This window comes from Stenella coeruleoalba, assembly GCF_951394435.1.
Source record: "Stenella coeruleoalba genome assembly, chromosome: 7".
NCBI classification, from domain to species: Eukaryota; Metazoa; Chordata; class Mammalia; order Artiodactyla; family Delphinidae; genus Stenella; species Stenella coeruleoalba.
Genome location: NC_137153.1, coordinates 121,365,650 through 121,388,044, shown reverse-complemented (window position 1 = coordinate 121,388,044; position 22,395 = coordinate 121,365,650). Strand labels below are relative to the sequence as shown.

General features: G+C 64.0%; 1 protein-coding gene and 1 long non-coding RNA gene across 2 annotated transcripts in view; both read left to right on the top strand.

Annotated features, from left to right (window-relative positions):
* Positions 1-11,098: 11,098 nt before the first annotated feature.
* LOC307188985 lies at positions 11,099-13,849 on the top strand. The gene is made up of 4 exons (XR_013829090.1): positions 11,099-11,169; positions 12,028-12,145; positions 13,224-13,509; positions 13,582-13,849. It is a non-coding gene; the product is annotated as an uncharacterized lncRNA (long non-coding RNA).
* A 2,164-nt stretch (positions 13,850-16,013) lies between these two features.
* The window catches only part of NACC2 (NACC family member 2), a 69,405-nt gene continuing 63,023 nt past the window's right edge, over positions 16,014-22,395 (top strand). Inside the window, exon 1 of the mRNA XM_079927260.1 lies at positions 16,014-16,102. The gene's annotated coding sequence lies outside the window, so the exon portion shown is untranslated. The remainder of the gene's footprint in view (positions 16,103-22,395) is intronic.

Here is a 22,395-nt window from a genome sequence, read left to right as displayed (position 1 = left end):
CCTTGATTTTGGGAGTCGGGGAGGGTGGGGGAGGGCGGGCAGGCAGTGTGACCACAGAGAAGGGAGCTGGCCAGGGGAGGGGACGAGCAGTGCCCCAGCGAGAGCTGGGGGCGGGGCGAGGCCTGGGAGAGTCGGAGGGGGCACTGGGAGCCTGGCGGCCTGGGGAGAGGACGGTCAGATCTGGGGGCGGCCATCCCGGGCAGCAGGAGGTCAAGGCTGGGGCAGAAGCCAGCAGCGGTGGGGTGGGGGCGGGGAGGAGGGGAGAGGGGCTTCCCTTCAACAAAGAACAGGGCCTCGTGGTGGCCTCCTTTGCACCGGGTGTGGGGGCCTCTTGTTGGCCCGCCCGTGGGGCCGGCCCTCCCTGTGCTGAGGGACCCCGGCCCGGAGGGTGGGAGGGGCTGCCGGTGGGAGGTGAGCCAACAGTGGGAGGGAGGCAATGGCAAGAAGGAATTTCTAGAAGCCACACGGTTCTCTGAGAAAGTCCAGGTGCCGCCCAGGCCCCGGGCAGGGGTGGACGAGGTGCCCTCGAAGATGCCCTCTTTGTCCCCCGGTGGTACCACCGCCCCGCCTGCCTGGGAGCAAGCCCAGCGGGAGGGACGCAGCACCCCCGCCGAGGGCGGCCAGGGCGGGCACAGCCCACCTCCGGACCAGAGCTTGACCCCCGGGCCGCTGCGGAGGAAGGGCCGTCCGCTGGGACCCGCCTGTGGACATTGATGTTCCCTGACCTTGAGAGGTCCCTGTCCGCTCCAGCGCCTGATTGGAGGAGGGAGGATGGCAGGGCTTGCTGCTGACTCAGCGCTTCCTTCCCTCGGCACAGGCCGGTCCTCTCCCTTCTCCCTTTTTGGTGTTGTTTGGAAAAGGCCCTCTTCCGGGAAGGTCCTTCCTCTCATCCCCCAGGAGGCCTGGCTCCTGCAGGGGCGGCTTTCCAGAAAATCCCCGGCAGCCTGACAGCTCCCCAAAGATGGAGGGCCCACCCCCCATCCCCTCCCCCCGCCTCACCAGCATCCTTGCCCTGGAGGGGACAGGGCCACGCGGGAGCAGCTGATTCAGTGCTCGTGGGCCCGCCCCTCCCCCAGCCGCCGCCGGGCAACATGCCCAGGAAGGCTGGCAGCTGTGTCACCCGGGGCCTCAGGCAGGGTTGCTGTGGCTCTCGCTGTGTGGCCCGCACTGCACCCGGGGCGGGGGTGGGGGTGGCAGACTGATGCCGGGAGGGCCTGCGCGGGCGGGCGGGCGGGCGGGCGGTGTGCCAGGCGCCCCCGTACAGGCACATCCACGGTCCGATGCAGAAGAGGCCCACGGGAGGGTGCTCGGGCACGGCCACCACAGCCAGGAAGGCAGCTCGTCCTCCTAAGAGACGGCAAGTATGCCAACCTGGCCACGTGCAGGCTCCCAGGAGCCCAGGGCGGGCAGAGTTCCCCCACCTCTGGCTGGTCCAACAGTGGTCACCTGCCGCCCTGACCCAGGTGACCCGGAGCCCCGGGGCAGGCACAGGCTGAAAAGGGTGGGTACTGCCACCCGTGCGGACTGGCCAGCTGATGGGAGCAGCCTGGGCCAGAGGGGACAGGGCATAAGCCAGGACCCCCAAGGGCCCCGAATGACAGGCGGCCCAGGTGGACGCTGGGGCAGGCCCTGAGCCCAGGGCAGGCAGGTGCCAGCTCTGTGGGTCCCGTGAGATGCAGGACCTTCCTCAGCATCCCCGGTACAGGGAGGGCCATGGAAGTGGGGCGAGCATCCTGGGAAGTGGGGGACGTGCGGGCTGGAGGGCCGTGTGGTCAGAGTGGGTGGGGCCTGGGGCAGCCGCGCCCGCCCCCCGCCAGCTTGTCCCTCTGGACACCGCAGTTCACCCCTGCCAACCGTGGTTGGTTAGAGAGTGTCTTCTTCAGACAAAAGCCCCGGAGTCCAAAGCAAGGGTCTGACCCTCGTTCGTTACCCGAGGGGACCAGGACAGTGCTCCATTCTGCTTCCCTAGACACCAACGACCAGTCCTGGCTGACACGCTGCATGGATGTTCATACAGACTCAGTGCAGACTAGGGGCCCCGGGAGCAGGCCCGTCCCCGCGCTGAGGGCCCCGGAGGCTGGGCAGGGCTGTGGGCCCTTCCTTCCTGTGCGTGCGGAAGGAGCCGGCCGTCCTGCAGTGGAGGTCACCTTCCTGCCCTCACTGGGGTCAGGAGCCAGGCAGCGGCTGGCCAAGGCCGAGATGGGGAGGCGGACGGTCTGGCCCAGGGCCGGGCACAGCGAGGTGTGCGGGGAGCTCCCACATACAACCTGGGCCCCGCTGGTAGGAATGTTGCTGCCCACTCTGACCACCGGCTGCTCTTGTGAAGGGATTCACCTGACCAGAGAAGGGTTTCCAGTTGCTTCCGGTGTGTGCCTGCGCCCTCTCCCCTCCCCCCACCCTGCTGCCACCTTGGCTGGCGGCGCTGGGCCTCGCTCCGGCCCGGAGCACCCCTGTCCCTTCTGTCCCATGAGCCCGGGGGCCCCCCTGGCCCCACCGCTCAGCTCTGGCTCCTCCAGGCCTGGGCTGCTGCCCGGATGCCCACCTGTGGAGTTTGCTTTGCAGAACCGAGAGGGCCTCTGCCGCCTGTGGCTGTGGGCAGCCCTTCGATGATAGAAATCCGGCTTTTAAGTGGGAATTCGTCGTTACCACAGCATGGTGACGTAATGGTAGCACGAATTATTTGTATGTTTTTCCAATTGTACTGCGATGACCCTGTTTCCCCAGCTCCCTCAATGCCTAAAAGTGCCCCGTGAACACGACTATCTTCCTAATCCACAGCCTGGGCTGACTCAGCCCACGCTCGATACCCACCCGTGTCCCGAGCAGACGGGCCACCGAGGCGCACTGCGGAGCGGCTGCCGCCATTTTTGACCCACCCCCCTCCTCTTGCCATGCGGCTGGCCGGTGCGTCCCAAGTCCTGTGTGTGCGTATGTACACGTGCACGTGCCTGTGTGTGTCCTCAGTTTCAGGCCCTACCCTGTTCACCCAGGCTCTGAGCAGGGCAGGTGGATGGGTCCCGGCCCTGCCACCCTCTGCGCCCAGGGCTCCCTCTAGGTGCTCTTGGAGAGCGCTGGGGGGCTCGGGCCCCCGGGAACGGGAGGCCCCTGATGGCCATTATCCACGTGCTCCTCCTGGAAGACAGTGGGCTGTACTCAGCTGGGAGGCTGGTGTCCTGGCTCCGTTTGCCTTTCCTGCTTGGGGTCAGCTGGTCACTGTTGTCGGAGCCCACTCACGTGGGGAAGGGCCTTGCGCCCTGCCCCTGGGGAGGGAGGGGTTGCTTCTCTCCACCACCAGCTCCTCCTGTGAGATAAGGGGAGTCTGGACTCACAGCCCGAGTGGACGGGGCTGCTGGACACGGCTCTTCCCAGTGGGGCGGGGAGAGGGCTCTGGGGAGTACCGCCCAAGGCCAGCATTTCCTCCCGGGGCGGGGGCTGCAGAAGAGGGTGCAGCGGGCTCTGATGTCCCCTGCGACCCAGACCGGCCTGTGGCCGAGCTCTCCTGGCTCCCTTCTCCAGGAAGGTGCCGGAAGCCAGGGGGGGGACTGCAGGCCCTGCTGGGGGGTGCAGATTGGATGGCCCTGGTCTTGACCTCAGAGACACGTCCCAAGGGGACAGCCTGTAGAAGGCCCTTCTCAAGGGGACCTGGCACTCTGCACGCAGTGGTCGAAGGAATGAGCGGTGAGTGGATGGGGTTGTCCTGTCTCGGCCCTTTCAGGGCAGAATATCGCAGACCTGGTGGCTCGCAAACAGCAAACATCTGTCCTCACACTTGCGGGGTTGGAAGTCCAAGGTCCTGGAGTGGGCAGAGTCGATGTCTGATGAGGACGGCTTCCCAGATCACAGACGCCGTCTTCTCTGAGCCCTCACGTGGTGGAGGGGGCGAGAGTCTCTGAGGCCTCTTTTTTTTTGGCAGTACGCGGGCCTCTCACTGCTGTGGCCTCTCCCGTGGCGGAGCACAGGCTCTGGACGCGCAGGCTCAGCGGCCATGGCTCACGGGCCCAGCCGCTTTGCAGCACGTGGGATCCTCCTGGACCGGGGCACGAACCTGCGTCCCCTGCATTGGCAGGCGGACTCTCAACCACTGCGCCACCAGGGAAGCCCGAGGCCTCTTTTATGAGGTCACTACACTAATCCCATTCTTGAGGGTGGAACCCTCATGACCTAGTCATCTCCCCAAGGGCTCACCTCCTAATACCGTCACCTGGAGTCTAGGATTTAACGTATGAACCTGGGGGACACACACACACTCAGACCATAGGTGCCCCTGCATCCCCAGGGATCGCACTCAGTAGGCCCTCTACTTTCTCAACGACGGTGTCCAGGGTCACTCAAGGCCTCTGTAAGCTGGGTCTCAGGGGCGGGATGTTTCCCTCCAGAAATGCCCACGGGCATGGGTGCTTGCATTTTGCTGAGTTATTCCTGGAAAGGCGGCCCCACTGTTTAGGACCTGGCCCCCGGAAATCCTTCTGCTTGTCTCACCTGGGTGTCTCTAGCTGCAGCGGCTGAAGCCTTTCCCAAGTCCTGTCTGCATCCTGTCCTCCTCCTCCCGGGGGAGCTTGTGCCCGCTCTCACCTACATCCTATGGAGGCACTGACTGCCCCCCAAGCTGCCGTGCCCACCCTGGCATGACTCCGCGCCAGACCCTGCTGTCCTTCCTGAGAGGAGGTGAGTCACCGCAGCCGCCTGGCCCTCAGCCTTCTCGGGAGCAGGAGCAGCGAGCAGCTGCTTAACAGCTGCACTAAATGTTAGAGGGAAATTTAGGACAAAAGAGGAAGAAGATTGGAGCGTCCAATTTAAACCGAGGGGAGGCATCCAGAAACCAAAACGGTGCTGCCCTAATTCACGTGCAGAGAGAGCCACGGGTTTGCAGCTTCTAACGAGAAACCAGAATACTCACCCAGTTTCCTTCTGTGCGAGGGACCCAAACTCGCCTGCCCAGGAGCCTCAGCCGGCCCGGGGCACCGCAGGCCCCTCACTCTGGCCGGTGCACCTGCCCTGCAGGGCCGCTTGAGGCCTGGAGGGGATGGGGAAGGGGCCAGAGGCACTTGCGCAGACAGGTGCCCCACCCCCAGCTGCACCTCCAGCCCAAGGCCACGCGGGGTCTGGGAGGCGGTGCCTCACCCTAGCAGACCCGGACTCCTGCGCCCCAGCTGTGGGTGCGCTCTTGGACAAGGCTCCCAGCTGGAGAAGACGGTCCAGTGGAAGCAGAGGCTGACCCCAGAGAAGGGCTTTCGGGGAGGAGTCTGGGGCCAGGTGAGCAAGGCTTAATCCCCAGAGTAGCCTTCGGCAACTTCCTGCCCCTAAATGAGGACCCCACCCTCAGTGGAACTGCCAGGCCCGGCTGCTGGGGGCTGATCTGTAAGACAGCAGGAGGGCAGGAGGTGGGCCTCTGGATCCCCTCCCCAACAGGGGCCCAGCCCTGAGCTGCAGGCTTGACTTCACACCTGCTGGCTTTGTCCACCCCGCTGGGCCCTGACTCAGCCTCCAGGCTGGAGCGGGGTCTGTGTGCTGACACCGGGTCCCTGCCAGGGGTGTTTAGGGATCCCCGGTTCTCCGAAGCCAGTCTGTACCCCCATCACAGACCCGTGCTGGAGCCACAGGTAGGACCTGAAAGGGGTGGGCACTCCTGCCCGGTCTGTAAAGGGAACTAACAGAAGGAAAGGAACGCCGCTCTGCCTGGGGTTTGGAAGGGCAAGGGCGGTGGATTACGTGATAGATAAACGGTACTCAACCCAGTGCCTGCTCAGTCCTTCAGCTGTGAGTAAAATGCCCCCTCCCACTGTAGAGACTAAAGAGGAGGGAGCTTGGTAGGCTGTCAGGGAGAGAGGCACCATCTCCAGGTGTCGGCACCCCTGCAGCCTGCCTGGGGCCAGGCTACCCCCGACCCAGTGGCTTGCTCAGGTCGGGGCAGGGGTGAGAGGAGCAGGCAGGTCCCCATGGACACAGGGCGAGGTGGCCACGCTCTGCAGCCTCAGCCTCCTCGCTCTTTGTGGCCGATACTCAGCCCGGCTCCTCCCTCCTGGCCCTTCCTGTGTTTTATGGGTTTTTTAAATAAATTTATTTATTTATTTATTTTTGGCTGCGTTGGGTCTTCGTTGCCGCAAGTGGGCTTTCTCTAGGGCTCTAGGCGCACGGCCTTCAGTAGCTGTGGCTCGCGGGCTCTAGAGCGCAGGCTCAGTAGTTGTGGCGCACAGACTTAGTTGCTCCGCGGCATGTGGGATCTTCCCAGACCAGAGATCGAACCCGTGTCCCCTGCATTGGCAGGCGGACTCTCAACCGCTGCGCCACCAGGGAAGCCCCCCTTCCTGTGGTTCTGTAGGCACCTAGTTCCCGGGATCGGCTTTTCCTGCACAGAAGTGCCCATAGGGCTTCGTTCCCTGGACACTGGCAGATCCACGGCCGTGAGGCGGGAGCTCCGTGGTGAGGCTCGGGCTCCGGCGGCGATGGGACCAGGGACAGATGGGGACTTGGCTGTTAGCACAAAGCCCAGGCCTGAGCTAAGGCCATATCTGGTGACCAAAAGACCTACCCGCCCCTCCCCCAGGCTGGACGCCCCGCTCTGGCAGCCCGGATCTGAGCTGCCGGGTCCTTGCCCGGAACTTCCCAGGGTAAAAGAAAGATGACACGGGGATGGCAATGGCCAGCAGGGACTGGGGCCGTGAAACTGAAGGGCAGAGCTGGATTCGGTCATCCCTGCCATCCCAAGCGCCCCAGGTACAGACAGTCAGTGCCTCAAAGTGCAGGGGCCTCACCTCCATCCATCCTCCTGCCTGCCGGCTCAGGGCCACGCTTGTCAGTGACCTGGTGTGGGCGTTGGGCCATGGCTCCCCTCTCTGCCCTGATTCCCTGAGGGTCTGCGTGGGAGGGTCTCACTTGGGTCGGGCTTGGAGAGCAGAGGACCCTGTGTGTCCCTTCTCTGTGCCTACCCCCTAAGCAGAGAGTGGGTCCCGGCCCCTCCGTGGGACCTGGGAAACAGGCAGGAGGCCTCAGCTCGTCCCTGAGCCAGACGGCAGGCGCGGCAGGAGGGGCGGAGCCGCGCTGGGGTGTCCCTCGGGCTCCCCACTGCCCACCGGGCCTTGGCCAGGCCCCACACCATCCCCAGAGGCCCAGAGGCAGCTTGGGCAGCACCGCCCCTCCACGCCCCTCTCCCAGGGTCAGGCCATGCCTCTGGTGGGCCCAGGAGCAGACAGAGCTGGAAGGGGCTCAGAGAGTGACTCGGCCATCACGGGGGCACTGCTGCTGGGCACTCGATTCCCAGAAGTGCAGGGCTCCGTGGGGACCCCCCCAGCCCAGGGCGAGGGATGACCCCAGCCCACGGTGAGGTGTTAGGAGTTCAGTGAAGCCGCTGCTTTGGGGGAAGATTCCCAGGGCCAGGGATGGCCACGTGGACTTTGTTACCCAAACCTCATGACCCCCGATGGAGCAGGTGAGGCTGCCCGTGGAGAGGCCCAGGAGGTGCCAGGCCCATGTGTAGCCAGGGGCACGGGAATGATGGTCCAGCAGGGTCAGAGGCCAATGGGGTCAACTGGACATGTCACCTCCTCCCCCCGCGGAGGCCCCGATTCACAGGGCCCGGGGCAGCATTCAGCCCCTTGAGTACCACCTTGGGGAGCGGGCCGGGTGAGAGCTGACCCTGGGCACCTGGGGGCGAGTCCGGCCCCTGCCCTTCGGGGAAGGCTCTGCTGATGGCCACGCCCTGTGGGCCTCCCCTCAGTTCCCTGTGTGGACCCCATCACCCCGGAGAAGGAATGATTTTTAGTCGCATGTGCCTCAGACCCCAAGCACTTGGTTTTCCTCACAGGACCAGACCGGGATCCAAATCCTGGGGCCAGCACTCTGGGCCGGCCTCAGGTGGAAGCCCCGGGGCGTGAGCTGCTGTCTCAAGTGCAGACACCAAACTCTGTGTGTCTGCCTGGGGTCTGAGCTGCCAGAGCATCTCCCCGGCCCAGCCTCCCAGCCATCCCCCGCGTACCCTGGGCGCACAGCTGGCAGGGCCCGTGAGTCCCAGGCAAGGGCTCGGGTCCTGCAGCAGGGAGGGCAGGCCAGGCCGGCCCCAGGACGCTCCCCACAGACCCCAGCGTGGACAAGCGCACCTCAGACCCTAACACGCACACCTGTCACCTGGGGCCCTGCACTCTGTGATTTGTGTATCGGGGCCTGGGGTGGAGGGCAGAGGGGAAGCACAGCGCGTAGGGGATCCAGGACAGCAGCCGTGGCTCAGGAAGCCACTAGAAGGTGTTTGGAGGAGGAGGGAGGGTCAGCCGTGTGGCCAGATGCCGAGAGGTCAGGGCAGATCATGTGACCACCGGTGACAGCGGGGCCTCCGTCCCCGAGCCTTTGACCCCCAGCTGAGCCTGGTCTGACTCCCCAGGGCCTCGACACAGGAGCAACAACTGCTACTCGTCATTTCCACGGGGGGCTTGATTCCCCAAACTGTTCTCCCACCTCCCCATCTGGGGAAATGGCCATCATGGGCCACCTTCCCAGCAACAGTCTGAGCGCTGCACCCCCGATCCCTCGGTCCTCCTGGCTCCCCCTCCAGATCCAGTCCATGCCCCTCAGCCCTCCCTGGACCCCGGGAGAGGCCCCAGCGGGTCTAGCAGAACATTCTCCTTTGCCCAGCGGCCAGGAGACCTCTTCATCTGCAGGCGGGTCAGAACAAGGCAGAGTCCTGGCCCCGCCCCTCGCCGCCTGGCCCCGCCCCCTCGGAGCCTGTTCCTGGTGGTACCTGGATCCCTGCTCCCTCGGCCCTGCCCACCTGCCCCCCCAGCCCCCAGGTCTCCTCAGCCAACAGCCTCCTCCTCTCAGTGCCCCGCACGGCCCTTTGTTTTTTTCTTGTGGAAGATATGCATAACATAAAATCCACCGTCTTGACCACTCTTAAGAATACAGTTCAGGGGCATCGAGCACATTCACATTGTCGTGTAACCACCCCCACATCCGTCTCCAGGACTTTCCCGTCTTCCCAAACTGACACTCTGTTTCCCCCCCCCCACCCCCGGCACTCACTCCCCATCGCCCCACCCCCCCCCAGCCCCGGCCCCGCCCCCTCCTTTCTGTCTCTGTGGATGTGACTCCCCTAGGGCTTCCTGTGAGTGGATCCTACAGGACCTGGCCTGCTGCGTTGGGCTCATTTCACTCGGCACAATGTCCTCAAGGCTCATCCGTGCTGCAGCCTGTACAGAATTTCCACCCCTTTTTAAGGCTGAGCAATATTCCATCAAAAGTACCATATATACTACATTTTGTTCATCCCTTTGTGGACACCAGGCTGTTTTCCCATTTTGGCTGTTGTGAACAGGTGCACACGTCTCTCGTAGACCCTGCTTTTAATTCTTCGGGGTGCACACGCAGGAGGGGGGTTGCCAGATCATACGGTAGCTCCACGTTTAATTTTTTGAAGAACGGCCCACGGTTCTCCACGGCAGCGGCACCGCTTAAGTTTCCACCAGCGTTGCACCCTCGTCTCCCGACATATCCTCCCCAGCGTTGGTTATCTTCTGGGTTTTTTGCTTCTGGGTTTTTCTAGCCATCCTAAGGGATGAAGTAGTACCTCACTGTGTGCACGGCACTTTTCAGTCCGTGATATTTTGGGGGTTTTTAGCTGTCTGTCTCCCTGACTAGGACAGCAGCCCCAGGGGAGCAGCCCTGGCCCATCACGTTCTCCAGGGTCCCAGGGCTGACACAGAGCAGGACTTCCAGGAGGACCTGATGTCTGGAGACAGGTACCTGCTCGCTCGCCTGCAGCCCACCCAGGCTGCCGGAGCCTCCCTCTGAGCAAGTCCTGTCTCTTCTTCCTGATTAAACCATCTGCTCACAAGCGTAGCAGTTCAGCCGCGAGGAGGGGGCCCAGAACTGTGAGAGCCAGCTGGGGGGTCGGGATGGCTTCCCCGAGGGCCCAGGTGAACTACCCGGGCCTGAAGGATGAACCAGCCGGAGTTCACTTGCCAACGCTGGAGAGGAGGTGTCCCAGGCAGGGGAACTGCAGGTGCAAAGGCCCTGTGGCCGCAGGCACAGGGGGAGCAGCCTGCACAGTCAGGCAGCCTGGGTCCTGCGAAGACAGTGTGCGTGGGTAGGAAGAGGACCAAGGCTGCGGAGTGGCCTGGTGGGACGTCACTGATCACAGAAGAGACACAAAGTGGGGTCTCGCCAGCCTTTCTCTCCACTATATCTACCCCCACTCCCCCCCACACTTTGTCCTTGGGCATCACCCTAGTCCCCAGCTCCCGTGTCTGCAGTACAACCGGACTTTTCCATCGGATGCACAGAAGTTTAAGAACCACATCCCCTCCATGGGGTCCAGTTGCCACCCACAGGGGAACATGGGCTGGCTGGGGGCCTGGAGCCCTGGGAGTCTGTCCCCAGATTCACTGCAGGACAAGCTTGGTCCCAGTTCTGATGTAGGCGGATGCCCCCCAATGCAGGCTTTGCAGGGGATGACGGGCACCTGGCAGGCAGAGCCAGGTGCCACTGGGCACTGCAGGCCACACCAGGCTTCAGAGCAAGCTCAGCAATGACACTGAAAAGTGCCAACAGGGGCTTCCCTGGTGGCGCAGTTGCTGAGAGTCCGCCTGCCGATGCAGGGGACGCGGGTTCGTGCCCCGGTCCGGGAGGATCCCACGTGCCGCGGAGTGGCTGGGCCCGTGAGCCATGGCCGCTGAGTCTGCGCGTCCGGAGCCTGTGCTCCACAACGGGAGAGGCCACGACAGTGAGAGGCCCGCGTACCGGAAAAAAAAAAAAAAAGTGCCCACAGTGCCCACAGGTGCCCGCGGCCCAGCACGGCCCCAGAGGGGAGTGGAGGGACACCTGGGGGGTGGCCCTTCCCCAGGGGTCTCCCTGGTTCTCCAGAATAGCTACCAGAGAAACAGCAGAGGCAGTGGAGGGGGGGCCAAGGGCCAGGGGGGGCTTATATCCAGGAGGCCAGGCTGCCAGCCGCTTTGTCGGAGGATCTGCGGGGGCGGGGGAGCCCTTCAGACTCGCCAGCCCCAGCCAACACCTCCCCAGCGTCCCGCCCCTTGTGCTGGAATCCGCACACAATGTGCCCCTGCGGGCAAACGGGATCTCCAGGCTCCGCCAGGAACCCAAGCAGAGATGGTTTCCTCGGGAGGGCAGCTGGGGCCTTCCTCGGAGAGGTGCCCAGCCTGACCGGCCTGTGCAGAGCTTTGGCCGGTGGGTAGCCTGGGCCCTGGGTGGCCGGGGAGGTCCGTGCCCGCTGTCCCGGGCTGTCATCGCCCTGAGAGGCTGTGATGGGGAGAAGTCCCATGCTCCCCTCCAAGCCTGGGTGGTCACCACCTTGGGGTCCTGGCAGACTTCCTGGGGGGGCTCCTCAGGTGGGCCGAAGGATTGGTATTAAGAGAGGGGTTGGCCTCGGTGAACCCCGAGCCGGGGACGGGGTGGGCAGAAACGCAGCTAAACTGGAGGGCCTGACTTCTGTGGGTCTAGGGGAGGGCGGGGGCCCTGCTCAAAGCCCAACCGCGAGTGGATGGCCTGGTTGGCACGGAGCGGTGTCCTAACAAAGAGGCGCTTTGTGGGCTGCTGGCGTGCGGCCGCTCATGGGGTGGCCAGGGCCCCTCTCGGAGCCGGAAAGGGAGCCTCACCCCTTTCCTGACAGTCGCCTGGTGTGGGGTGGGGGTCTTCGCTGACTGTACCCCTGCTGGGAACACAGATGCTCCGATGCTTGCAGGAAAACCCCCCACGAGCCCCTCCCGATGAAGGCCCGGGAAGCCCCCACCTGGGGGCAGCTTCCAAGGAGGGACTGGACCTGGAGTCAGGTATCCCCTCTGCCCCAGACCTAGAGGCTTCCCCTGAGGACGTAAACGCTGGCCATGCCACCCCAGGCTTTTCCGTGTCCCACTGGCAAAGGTCAAGCCAGGAGGCAGACAAGCCTCCCTTTGCTCGCTGGGCCGCCTGGGCCAAGGCGCTGTCTCCGCTGGGCTGCTGGCTCTCACGCAGGGCAGCCGACAGGACCCTCGTGGGGAAGCACTGCTTTCTCGCTCTGCCGGTTTTGACGCTGGAGTCTGTTCTCAGCCCCGCAGTCCTGGCCGAGGGTCTGACCCCGGGGTTCCCCGCCTGCTCCTTCCCTTCCTGCCGACCAGGCACCGTGGACACTCTGAGGATGGGAAAGTGGCACCGAGAACTCAGGCAGGTGGGTGGGAGGTCCCGGCCCCTCGTCAGTGAGCACACAGCACCCCTCAGGCACTCACACTCTGCAGACGTCCGTGGGCCTCTTGTCTGTGTGTGGTACCCCCCAGGGCCGGGGTAGTGGACGAGACGGGGAGCCTGTGCCCGAAGGGGAGACGGGGGCTGTGAACGTCAGAGTGGATTAGTATCAGGGTTGGGTCAGGGAGAGCCGACTGGCGATGGCCCAACTGGCTCTTTCATATGGGAGGGTCAGGAAGGCCCACGGTCCAGGGACATCTGGGCAGAGACCCAAAAGAAGTGATAGGGTCAGCCTCAAAGACACTGGGGGAAGAAGGTATAGGCAGTGGGAACAGCAGGTGCAAAGGCCCTGGGGCAGAAGGATGCCAGCATGTGGAGGACCCATGCAGAAACCAGTGGGGCTAGAGCTGGAGAGCGACCAAGCGGGGGTGAGTGTAGCATGAGGAGCCAGGTCCCGGCCACTGTAAGGACTTGCGTTCTGAGTGAGAAGTGAGATGGGGGCCGCCGAGGGACCTGAGCAGGGGGTCATGATCTGACATGTTTAGAAGCATCTCTGTGCTGCCACGTGGTGACAGACACAGGCAGGGGCAAGAGAGGGCAGACGGGGAGGCCAGTTATGGGGCTGTTGCAGTGACCTGCGAACGGGGGGGCCGGAGCAGGAAGGTAGCAGCGGGGGGCGGTAAGAAGTGGTAGGATTCCTGACACAGCCTTGAGGCAGAGCTGTCAGGACTGGGGTGTGAGAAAAGTGAGGAGAATCCAAGGTTGGCCTGAGCTGCTGAAGGATGGTGCTCCCAGAAGGAAGAGCTGTCATTTGCTGAGGCAAAGGGCGTGTCGGGGGGCAGTTTTGGGGCACAGTCAGGGTCTGTTCAGCCGTGTCACACTGAGACATCTATCAGCCACCCAAGTGGACAGCGGGGAAGCGCCTGGCTAAGTGAGACTTGGGCTGGGTGTGTTTCATGGGTCTTAATGCGTCTTCGAGATGAGCCTTGGGTGGAGGAAGCAGCCTCTTCCCAGAACTGGTGAGGCCAACTGGGGCAGACCCGCCCGTCTGCATTCGATTTCAGGGATCCCTGCATGACCACAGCCCCCAGGGTGGGCGCCCCGTGCGACACGGAGCCCAGGACAAGAGCAGAGCCCGGGTGCACGGCGCAGCGGTCTCAGCTGACTGGTGTGGACACGGGGAGCCCGGAGGAGGAAGGCGTCCCTTCAGGTCCCTCCTCCCCAGGAGCCCGGCTCCATCCAGCCGCTGCTCCAACAGGCCTCCGCTGAGCACTCGGCCACCTGCAGGACTGCCGAAGCAGCACCTGGCCGGCTACCAAACGCTTCCACCGTCCAGGGAAGGACAGACAGGTGACCAGCCCTTGCTCCCAAGTGCACCCCGAGCCCCCGCCCCCGACACCCTGCTCAGCAGTTTGTTTGCAGATTTCCCTCTTGTGCCTACCCTCCTTCCCCAGCCTGACGCTCTCTGGATAAAAGGGGGAAACTCAAGCTGCAGGCCACGAAAGCTCAGGACCAGAGGCCAGGCCAGGCCTCCCCGAGCTGAGAAAACCCTCGCTGGCATCTCGGGGGGTTGCAGTGCTAATCAGATCCCGCAAGAGGGGGCTGGGGCCGCTGCCAGGCCTGTACACCAGCCGGCCCAGGCGAATCGTCTGTACCGTCTAAGAGTCCTGAGGGTCAACAGGCGGAGGCAGGGGGCTTTGCAGGACCGCGCCCCACCCTGCCTGCTGGGGGGCCCGGCGTGAGGGACCCCCAGCCCAGCTGCATTTTCTTGCTAAGCTGCATTCTTCTCGTAAGTAAAACAGGAATAGAGAACCAGCTTTATAGAACTGTTGTGAAAATTAAGTGAGATAACACGCAGAACGTGTAGCACAGGCCTGGATTTTAGTAGGTATTCAGCGGTAGCGTTGAAAGTGTGCAAGTGTGGTTTACACGCGCACACATGCACAGGGAAACTGCACCGAAGCCCCTTATCCTTGGGACGGGTTTCTGGTTATCTGTTGTCTTCTAAAAACTTATCAACACTTTCCAAATGTCCCTCATCAAAGAAGAAAGAATCTCTTTAATAAGAAAATACAAGAGAGGAAAACAACTGGAACGTGCAGATTTGCGACCAGCCCCCCGGGCGAGTGTGTTCCCACCGGGAGTGTGTACAAGTCAGCACCCCCGCCCAGCTTCACCTCTAGACGCCATCCACACGGTGGCCCCAGCCCTGGGCAGGGGAGGACCTTGGTGCCTCGTGGAGGGCTTCTCGAGTCCTGACCCCTTGCCTGGAAGCAGCTAGATGTTCTGCTCACAGGTGGTGTTGGCAGAAGCCCCGGTTTCCCAGGGCCCCGAGATCCTAAATAACACTTAGTAGCTAGCTGCAACCTTGGGGCTGCTGAGCTGCCCTAGGCCAACGCATGGCCTCCCTCCCGGCCCAGGGCCTCAGCTGGTCCCCAAGCTGAGCAGGTGGCGTTTACCTGTCACTCTCTCCGTGCACCTCTTGGGCTGGGACCACACGCCAATCCACGGGACTGTGCCGGCAACCTGTAGAGGCCCCTCAGGACAGTCAGACTGCCCTGCAGGCTGGGGCATGCGCTGCGCTGGGGGGGTGGGACCTGGGACAAGCTTAGATCTAAGTGGGGTTCTGGGGGTGTGCCCAGGGAGTCTTTCAGGGTTCATACCCATCGCCCAGAGGGCAAGGCAGGAGTGAGCTGGTGGGTGGAAGCTTTCTGTGCAGACCCTCACGTTGCGGGTCAGGGGTCAGTCCACGACCAAGGTCAAGGACCTACCATGAGACTGGGGACAGAAGTACTTAGACCAGGCTTCTGAGCACTGTCCTAGGAGTGACCTTGGTCAACTGTCCTGCAGGGCTTTAGCCCCAGCCCCTGACCCCCAAGGGGCCCAGAATGTGCTCAGCGGGGGGGGGGGGGGGGAGTGGGGGGGCATCTTGCTCTTCACATCAACCCCGTCCTCCTGGTGACGTTATGCTCAGGACCACTGTCCTGGTGCCACCCCCATTTTCCTGCCAGGACCCTGTAGGGGTGAGGGAGCCAGGAGGTCTCTAGTCTTGGAGGACCACTGCAGCCTGTCCTGACCCCAGGCCTCAGGTTAGGGTGGGGCGACTGAGGGGCCTTCTGTGGGTCCTTTCCGGTTTGTGGCTGATTCTATCTCTGCGCACTTGTTTTAAAACCTCACCTCTGTCCACAGGAGGGTGACCTCGAGCAAACCGGGAGCCACGGGGGGCGGGGGGCGGGGGGGGGTGGTGGCGGCAGTCACTAGCGGCCAGCGCGGCCGGATCACGCCGGGCCTGAAAGCAGACCCCGCCGCGTCTACGCAGCTCGCAGTTACCGGGATCCGCGCAGGAGGCGCCGGCGACGCGCGCTTCGCCCAAGGGCGCTCCCACGTCCCCGCTTTCCGGCCTCCGGGGCGTCGGTGCAGCCGAGGCCGCGTACCCGCTCCAGCCGGCGGCACCACTTGGCCCAGCATCCCGGAGCCTGCCCCGTGCAAGCGCGGCCGCCGCGGGGAGGAGGCGCCCCAGGACCGGGGGCTCCACACCTCGAGAGGGTGTGGGTCGGCGCCCCTGCCCTTCCCGCGTCCGGCCCCGGCTCAGTGCCCGGCGCAGAGTCGCACGCCAGGAGTTTGCGGAGGGGGCGCACGGAGGGGGCGCGGAACGGCCGCCCCCCCACCCCCACCAACCCCGGACCTCAGGGCCGGGGATCCCCCCGCCCCTGCCCCTCCCAGGGCGCCCACCTGGCGGCGGGGCGGCGCGCCCCAGGGCGGCGAGTGCGCGCGCGCGGCCGGCGCGCTGTCCCTTTAAACGGCCCGCGGCGCCTCCCCCGCGCGCCCCGCCCGCCGCGGTGCGGCCCGGTGCTGGGCGCGGCCGGAGAAAGTCCATGTGAGCCGGAGCGCCGGGCCGCCGGAGCACTTCCTACTGCAGGCCGGACCGGGCCGGCGCCCGCAGGTACCCCAACTTCGCGCCGCCCGCGGGTCCCACCGCCGCACTTCCCGCGAACTCCGCGGCGCGCCCGCCCTCGCCTGCCGCAGTGCCCAAGTTCGCGCCGCGCGCCGCCCGCGGAGCTGGCCGGCGGCGTCCGGGCCTGGGGAGGCGCTCGCCCGGGCCGGGCCGCGCCCCGCCCCGCCGAGCGGGGACCCGGGCTCCGAGCGTCTCCTCTCCTGCCGGGTTTCTCGGGGCGCTCGGGACACTAGGTCTCCCCCGACCGGACGGACGGAGCCCAGCCCTCTGGGGTGGGCAACCCGCGCGGGCTCGGCCTGGGGACACGGCCCCGGGGACACGCCCCTCCCTCCTGGGCCGTCCGAGGGAGGGACCTGTTGGGCACCTAGCCATGTGTCCCCTGGCTGTCTGTTCTAGCTGAGCCTGTCCTGTGTAGTGGGGGGCTGGGCGGGGGGAGAGCACCCTCCGTGGGCTGGCCATCTGGTAGAGCTGGTCTTCTGAGCACCCTGCACGCACACCCCTGTACCCGTCTGGTCTGGTCCGGGTCTCTCTCCAGGTCTCCCCTTCCCATCCCCCCACCTTCCCCTCCGCTTCCCTCTTGAGCTCCAGACCCCTCTCCCCTCGCCCCCCCCAGTTTGCCCTGATGACAAAGGACGCGGTTCTCCTGGTCTCGGCGCAGGTGCTTCTCAGCACTCCGTGCGGGGTGTCGTCTAAGCCCCGCACAGAGCCCAGGAGAGGTATCTTCAAGTGTTGGCTCCATTTTAGAGATGAGGAAACAAGGAGTTAGCTGAAGGGTCAAGCAGCGGGCACTGCCCTCCACCTTCCAACAATCCCCCTCCCCCTCTCCCCGTGGCCCTCTGTGGTGTCCACCCCTCCCAGGAGGCCGCTGGCATTCTCCCGTGGGACAAGCCACCGTTTGTTGGTACCTTGGCTGGAGCCTGAGTGAAGGAGCTGGGAGGGGGAGACCCAGGGTGGTTGGCCCCCTGCTGTTTCGGTGAGCTGGCTGGAAGGGGCACAGCAGTAGAACAGGATATCCCTCGTCCCCTCTCAGTGGCAGAGATCGGTTCTCGGTGGTCACACCCAGGCGGGGTGGGCGCCGGACATGGTGTCTGAAACCGCGCTGAGTCGGAGCCGGCTTCGGCCGGCCTCTGCCCTGCAGCCGTTCCGAGCCTCCTGCAGAATCTTGGACCAGGAGAAAAAGCTTGTGCATTTTCTGACACGGGGACACCAGGCCACCCTGGCTGCCCGGAGTGCGTCTGGGTTCTTTGTCCTGGATGTGCTGGGACCCTCAAGAGAGCCCGTCTTCGGGAGGTGGGCTGGTGGGTGACTTTTAACAGAACCTTAAAGCCTCTCTCTGTTTCCCAACGAAAGCGTGAGATGCATTATTCATACAAGAGAGACGGTGCTGATGGTAAGTGCTGAGCTGACATTCACAGCCTACGTTCCTCGGGCACCTCTGCCTCTAGGGCTCAGCGTGCTTGACTTGCAGCCTGGGCTGGGGTGGGCCTGGGACCCCTCCTGGGACAGAAAGTAAGAAATGTGGCTTTGACCCTTTCAAGGATGTTCCCAGGGCTCCACCCCCCGCCTCTTCCTCTGAGGTCTGTGCTCCCAGGAATGCAGAGGCAGGTATGGGCTGCACCGGACACGGACTCCCTCCAGGCCCTGGGCCTTCCGGTACCATCCACTGCACTCACCATCTGTAGGGTTGGGAGTCTCAGGCAGCTGAGGCCTCATTCCCTCCACCCCGGGGAAGCAAGTCTTGTCCCTGCGGCCCATGGCCAATCTGCCCCCTTCCGGGTGACCCTGTCCCGTCTCGCCTGGCTCTTCTCCGACCTGGTCCCTCCCTGGGTTCTGTTGTCCTGCTGGGGTGTGGGGGGTGAGATGAGCTGCCCTGGCTGGGGTCAGGGTGGGGAACGTCTGCTGGGCCGTTTGAGCGGGAACTGCGGCCCAGATCACGGCCCTTCGCTCCTGATTCTCCAGCGTGTTTCTCCCAAGAGCCTGCAGACCCCCGTGTAACAGGCGCACTTGGGGAACTTGACCCGGGCTGCGTTCTTGGGACAAGACAAGCTGCCTTCCAGCTGAGGATCTATCGTGTTAGCTGGCCTGGGCCTGGCTCCTTCCCGTGGCCGGTGTCCCCGAGGGGTGTCCCGGCCCAAGGAACCTGGCCTTCAGGCCTGGTCTTTTGAAGGAGAGCAATGTCTTCGGTACAGTTGGAGGGGTGTCTCCCTCCACAGGGACAGGGGCCGCCGGTCCCTGGCTGGACCCAGAGCTGTTGCTGGCTGTGGGCAGCCCCACTTCAGGAGCTTGTAAAGTCTGGTTGGGGCTGGGGTCCGACTGGGGGCTGGTGAGGGGCTTCAGGGCCTCTCACTGCCTGCCTGCCCGCCTGCCGGGTCTGCAGAGAGCGCTGCCCGGCCCGTCCGCGTTCTAGACCCTGCCCAGGCCTCTCCGAACGCCTCATTTGCGTTCAGCACGCTTTCCCGGGCATCCCCTTGGTCCTCCCCGAGGTGAGCCGTCTGGCCCTCGGGTACTTCCAGGTGGGGCCGGAATTTAGGACCAGAGCCAGCATCTTCATTGGTGTCCTCGCGCCAGTTCAGAGATGAGAGCGACCCCCTCACGCCGTGGCCCTGGGTGAAGCCTGTGTGTCCTCCCCTGCCTGCCGCAGCCTCGTTCCCTCTTTCCTTGTGTCCTGAGCCACCGAGGTTGTGCCTGGGAGGCTACATCCCCCCCCGCCCCCCGAGCCCCCCCCCCCCCCCCGCCATCCTGGGCTCCAGGGACCCAGCCCGCTGGCCAGGGGAAGCAGTCCCCTTAGCGAGGCCGAGGCCCGAGGCGCCACTGCCACCCACCCTGCCTCTGAGCAGCCAGGGATCCTGGCGACCTCTGTTTCTCTTTTAGCAAATCCTTGCTCTCACCAGGCCTGGCTCTCGATGAGATCATTTGCAAAGTATGCTTCCCGGCTGGCCCCGGCTCCCTCATTGTGTCTGTCACCTGCAGCTGCCTGCTCGCTGGGAGCTGGCCTTGCTCTGCCCTGGCCTCTGGCCTTTGTCATTTAAAGTTCAGGTTTCGGAAGAAGGTGCCCTGTGGGGGAGGGTCTCAGCAGGTGGGGCAGGCACAGAGGTGTTTGGGACGTGAACTTGGGAGCCGAGCTCCCTGGTGGCTGCCTTTGTGGTTGGCATCCTCAGAGTGGCGCAGTCCCCATGAGGACATGGACAGTGGGGGCCGCTCACCCCTGCCCGGGCCTGGGAGCCGGTCTGAGCAGGAGAAACGGAGCTGGAATCCGATGCGGCGCCGGCTCTCTGGGGCCTGCCCCGCCCCCAGCTTCCGCTGGCTGGACCTGGGTCCGGGCAAGGAGGCCCTTGGGAGCAGGACCTCGGAGGTCTCTCTCAGGTCACATCCAGCTCAAGGCTTTGTGACCTTGGGTGGGTAACGTACCCCCTCTGAGCCCCACCCTGGCCTGTGTGTCGTGATGCTACTGCTGCGAGGCCCAAGGTGAGCAGGCCCCGCCTGGGGGCCCTGTGGAGGTGCCCCCTCCCTGGAGGTGGACCAGAGCCAGTGAGGGGTTCATGCCCCTTTAAGGGGAGGCTGCTTCTCGGTCTCCAGGGCGGATGGAGGCATACTTTTCTCTGAGGTGTTGGTCTCTGGTCCCACGGAAAGGAGAGGCTGGCTCTGGGTCTCTCTGAAGGAATCTTCCCCCTCCCTCTTGGCCCTGGGCCCTGGCATCCAGGAGGGCACATGGCCATGGATGGGCCGGGAGCTCCTGGGCCCCGCCCCGTGTCTGCCTGTGTGCCTGGGAAGCAGCAGGGCTGGGGGCGGGGACCGCAGGGGCCTGAAAGTGCCCATATATAGTCACTGGGGTGAGCAGTGAGCCCGGCCGCCGGCTGTGGGGCTGTGTCCCAGGCCCAGGGCTGGCTGGCCCCCAGGCCCAGCATCAGGCCCAGCATCAGGCCCAGCCCCCAGGCCCAGCATCAGGCCCAGCCCCCAGGTCCTCGATTTGGGGCGAAGCATCAGATCAGAGCACAGGTTTGGTGCTCCAGGAGTGTTTGTTGATTGAAAATAAAAATCTCCTGGATACTTGGTAGTCTGGGCCAAGTGTATGTCTTGAGACGCCATTTTTGAAAGTTGGAGGCCGTAGCCACCGAGGGCCCCTCACTGTGGGCTGGGGGCGGGGTGCCAGTTCGTCTGCACCCACAGCCCTTGCCCCACAAAATGCCCCCTTCATTATGGTGACACCCGTAGATGTTCCCTCCCCATCCCCAGAGATGGGCGGCATTTTCTGGAAGAGGGCCTCCCTCCCTCTGCCTCCTGGACACTGCCTGGAGTCCAGCTAGTGGGGAAGGGGCCGGGCGTTCCCGCGCTGCCGGTGGTCTTTGCAGGAAGTCTGCTCCCTGTGCCCCCGGGTTGTCCTGGGTCCCCACCCTAGCCCTGGGCATCTGCCTGTCTTCCGAACTCGCCCATCCCAGTCTCTGCACCAAGAAAGGAGAAGCAGCCGCCTTTTGTGCTGTTAAAATCACGGTGTTAACATAGTTTTGCTCCTTCAATTTAGTTTCCATTGCACTGCGAAGCGCCTTTGTGAAATTTTGTATATTGATACTTTTTGTTGTTGTCAGCAGTTTTTTTGGCCACGTAAAGCCATTAGGGTGAGAGAAGATTAAAAAGATACATTACAATTAAAATGTTAATGAAATCTGCATCATACAACTTTTGAAACCCTTTAGGCATTAATCTTGCCTGTGTCATGTCCATTAACTTTAGTTATTCGTATTCCACACTGACCCCTGCTGAGAGATTTGTGCTATAATTGGATTTTTTTTTTAATAAAAAAAAGAAAGCTTTTAAGAAAATAGAGATTGAGTGGTGGGCCCCGCTCCTGCATGAAGAGAAAAGGAGAGAAGGGGCTCCCCTTGGTGGCGGCCGTGGGCCCCCTGTCTCCTCCGGGTCCTGGCCTCGGTCCTCTCTGCATCCCTGTGGGTGACCGTCCACGCAGGCCCTGCTCCTGCGGCGCCCCCAGGGGGACCGAGTGTGGCCGTGTGCTCAGACCTGCGTCCATGCCAGGACCGGCTCACCCATGGCGGGAGGGTGTGCCGTGGCCGCAGTCGGGCTGTGGGTGTGCAGGGGTCAAGGATGAGCTCGCCTTCCGGGGCTGGGTCCCGGAGTCCAGCTGCTGGGTAAGGGGCTGCAACAGGGAAGTTCTGGAAGCGCCGATGGTTTTGAGTTTTCAGGATCCCGCGTCCGCCACACGACACGCGCCTGGAAGTCTGGTGGCGTGGGCACTGGAGTCTCCAGCCCGAGGCAGGGGCTGGGGGCTGTGGGGATGGGGAGCGCCCCCCTGACCTACCCCCAGGGGAGTTGGGACCCCCGATGAGAGCAAGCCCTAGGTGCTCCGTTAACTTCTCTGCACGGACTCACCCTTGACCGTGGCCGGAGCCCGTGGTGGTTCAGATCTGGGCGGTGCCCCTGCTGGGACGCACCCCTGGCCCGGGTGAGGCCCGGGCAGTGTGGGACGCGGGGCTGGCCCGGGCGGCGCGGGTCTCGCCAGCCCCCGTGCTGCAGTGACGGCCGTGGCGCTGGGAAGCTGGTCAGGTGGTTGGCAGGGGCTGCAACAGATTTCATGTCTGTGTGTTTTTGCAACACCTTTCTATAAAGGGAAACATAATTTAAAATATGATTACTTAGTGTTGTAACAGCCGCCTCAGCGCTCCAGCTATGCCGAGATCATTATCAGAGGCTGATATTAACTTGCAAAGAATATTATGCAAATTGCCCGCTGGCTTCTCCGGGAAACCTTCTGCCGGGGTGGGGATGTGCGTGGGGTGTGCGGCACGGGCGGGGCATGGGCGGGTCCCTCCGGGGCCACACCCCTGCATGGCCGGCCCGTCAGCCATCGTCGGTTCCTGGCCGTGTCTCAGGACACTGGGCCGAGTCTGTCCCCTTCCTCCACACCATCCCTCGCCCCTTGTCTGCGTTGGGAGGAGGTGGGGGGGGGGACACGGGGAGCAGTGGGGCAGGATGGACCCAGTGGAGGCTTCCGGGCAGGGTAGGGGCTGGAGGCTCGCGTCCCCCAGGCTCGCCAGTGGTCCCTGTGCTACCTGTTGAGTGAGTGTTGCCGCGATGTCGGGCCCGGCAGACGCGTGGGAAAGCGGTGGTGGGATTGGCGTGGGGCCCTGACTGCCCGCTCACACCTGCCCCCTCCTCGAGTCTGAAGGTGGCTCCCTCCCTTACCAAGGGTGGTGCATCCCCCCTATTTTGTGAACACTGCTCTGGGGGTTCCCCGTGGGGTCCTTCAGCTCCAGGAGGGCAGCGATGTT